This window comes from Pinus tabuliformis, chromosome 4_2, assembly GCF_031772625.1.
Source record: "Pinus tabuliformis cultivar Carrire ecotype Pingquan chromosome 4_2, CPIR1, whole genome shotgun sequence".
Taxonomy (NCBI): domain Eukaryota; kingdom Viridiplantae; phylum Streptophyta; class Pinopsida; order Pinales; family Pinaceae; genus Pinus; species Pinus tabuliformis.
In genome coordinates this window covers 662244028-662247529 of record NC_142304.1, presented here as the reverse complement: position 1 = coordinate 662247529, position 3502 = coordinate 662244028, and positions in this window count along the sequence as shown.

The window sequence follows — 3502 nt, the reverse complement described above, 5'->3', positions numbered from 1 at the left end:
TACAATGCTATTCCCAATGATTTGAGACCGTCAAGAAAATCAGCGCTCCTCAAATTCCCAGATGGCTTTGATCCAGAGATGGCTTATTCATTGCGAGATAGAGATCCACCTACCTTGGAGGGTATGCAGAAAATTGTTGTTAGTGTTGAAGCGAATTTGAATGATAAAAGAGCAAGGATGAAGGTGGAAAAGCGAGTCACAATCAAAGAAGAAGCTTCTACATCAGATCAGCTCCTCCGTAAGGTTGAAAAGATCGAAAGGGCACTTGAACATACTCATCTCAGCAAGCCGGAACCTCAGATCCGTAATCCTAATTTCCGAGGTCCACAACAGCCACAATATAGAATCAAACAGCGTGAAACAAGAGCACAAGAGGCAGCAGTTCAGCAGCAAATTAAACCTCCTTTTCAAAAAAAATTTGTTAGCCAAGAATCCGAGGATGAAGGTGATACGGTGGGAGAGGAAAACCACTTTTTCACTCCTGATGATCTGCCTACCTATATTACAGAAGAAGAAGAATTTGTGAGAAATTTAGTCATACATCAGGATGAGCATTATATCTTATCAAATGAGGTAGTACTTGAGGAAGAATCGGAGGAATACCAAAGAGGATATCTCAATGCTTTGTCCGCTCAGCAGAGGTAATTAAGAAAACGAGCTGTTCCCATAAATCCCATTCAGAAAAGGAAAGATACTTCAGCAAAGAATGATTCAGCTTCCCCACAGACAAAAGGAAAAGACATAAGCGATCCTTTGGCAGGTCAATCATCATCAGCAAGCAAGATAGATCAGCCATCAAGCACACCGAGAGATAAAGTTGAAAGAAGAGAAGTTCCGGCTAAAGAACATGAGAAGGTTACAGCTTTCAGTTTGGAAAATGAAATTTCAAAGTTGAAAGTGTCCATTCCATTGACGGAAATCATGAAGAACAGCACTTACCGAGGCCAAATCTCCAAGATGTTGAATTTTGATCCAATGCTAGACATGGTGAATGTAGAAGATGATCAGCCGGAATTGATTTTTGGGCCTGCTTTAAATGGTGAGTCTCCCGAAAGTGATGTTCCTCCATTCTATATCAGTTTGTGATTGCATGAGTATGTTTTACATAATGCCATGTTTGACTCGGGAGCTTCGCATAATTTAATGCTGAAAGCAATTATGGAGAAGCTGGGACTAGACATCACAAGGAAATATCATGATTTGTATTCGTTTGATTCCAGCCGGGTAAAATGTATTGGTTTGATCAAGGACTTGGTAGTGAGCCTAGATCAAATCCCAGCAAAGAATGTTTTGATGGATGTGGTGGTAGCGGATATTCCTCCGCGATTTGGCATGTTGCTTTCGAGATCTTGGGGAGCCAAGCTCAAAGGTACACTTCAGCTTGATTTTTCTTATGCTACAATCCCGGTCTTTGGTCAGATGAGGAAGTTATATAGGGAGCAAAAGATGAAATACATGATCACTAGTAAGGAAAAGCCAATGAATCATCTTGTAAATTATGTACATACAGATTTGGAATCGTTTGTTTTGTTTGCTGATAATTTTAATGAGATAGATAGCCAGTTGGTTCAAGCAGAAGATATACTAGACATTACAGAAAATTTTAGAGAAATTTTGAGAAAAGAAAGTGAAGAAAGGTTCGCTGTCATGAAGCCAACAGCTGAAATGAAAGGGCAGCAAACAGAAAATGCAGAGACATCACAATTTCAGCATTTAGAAGATGATGAGGATGGTCTTTGGACCATGGATTTTGATGGCGCTGTGGGCAGTGATGGTGCTGGTATAGGTGTGTGGATTCGAAGTCCATTTTCTGTCCGAAACAAAGTCCCAAGCAAGGTACGAGTATGCTCTTACAAATTGGCATTTGATTGTTCAAATAATGAGGTGGAATATGAGGCTCTCATTGCTGGCTTGAAAATCCTTCGGAAGTTGAAGGCAAAGAAGATAGCAGTATATGGCGACTCTGAACTGGTTATAAAGCAAGTGAAAGGTGAGTTTCAGGCCAAGCATCCTCGTATGCGAGCATATCGAAATGCTGTCCTAGATATCTTGAAGCTGTTTTCTGAACATACTTTGACATGTGTGCCCCGTATCCAAAATGGTGTTGCGGATGCATTGGCTAAGGCAGCAAGTAATCTAAAGATCCCCATGAATTCCAGCAATAATTTTGAGATTTATGTGAAGCACCGTCCTACAGTCCCAGACAATCAAAGATGTTGGCAAGTTTTCCAAGATGATGAGGAAATCAAGGATTTTCTGCAAGTTGAAGGTGAGTTCAAAGACATCTCCATAGACACAGAACCTGAGGAAATAAATCAAATGGATGTATTGCAGCTTAAAGACAATTTCATTCCTAAAGGATTGATTCCTTTGGAAGAGTTGTTTGATCAAGATGATGTGGCCCGCAAACCAACCTTGAGGCCAACGGAAGAAGGTGTCGAAGAAGTGAATCTTGGAATAGCTGAAAATCCAAAGATGGTGAAACTATCAAAAGCATTGTCGCCAAAGGTAAAGAAAGAGTATATCAGATTGTTGTCTTCATTTTCTAATGTTTTTGCATGGGATTATTCAGATTTGAAAACTTATGACACAAGTATCATTCAGCATACCATTCCCATAAAGCCAAATCAAAAGCCTTTCCGACAAAAGTTGAGAAGAATTAATCCTAAGTTGCTGCCATTGATCGAGAAGGAAGTTAACAGGTTGTACAAGTCTGGAATTATAGTGCCAATCAGATTTTCCGATTGGATTTCCAACTTGGTTCCCGTGAGAAAGAAAACTGGTGAGATCCGCTTGTGTATAGACTTTAGAAATCTGAATAAGGTGTCGCTAAAGGACAATTATCCGCTGCCCAAAATGGACCATATATTGCAGCGGGTAGTTGGGGCATCAAGGATGTCGCTACTTGATGGTTATTCCGGGTATAATCAGATTTTGGTGCATGAGGATGACCGCGACAAGACTACATTCACTACTCCATGGGGAACATTTCATTATGCCAAGATGCCATTTGGATTGAAAAATGCAGGTGCCACCTTTCAGCGGGCGATGGACATGGCCTTTGCTAATGAGAAGGATGTCTTTTTGGTCATTTATCTTGATGATTTAACTGTGTTTTCTAAATCTAATGAAGAACATTTGTATCATTTAACAATGGTGTTTCAAAAGTGCAGAAAATATGGTATCTCATTGAATCCAAAGAAGAGTCTTTTCGCCATGAGTTAAGGAAAGTTGTTGGGCCACATCATTTCCAAAGATGGCATTCGTATAGATCCTGCACGTGTGGAAGCCATTCAGCAATTAGAGCAACCCCGAAACAAGAAAGAGATTCAGTCCTTTAATGGCAAGTTGAATTTTCTGCGTCGCTTTATTCCGAATCTTGCCGAACACCTTAGAGAAATCAATAACATGCTTAAAAAGGACAGCCAGTTCAAATGGACCGAAGAGGCGGTAAAGTCTTTCAATTTGGTAAAGTGAATTTTATCTTCAGCCCCAACTCTAA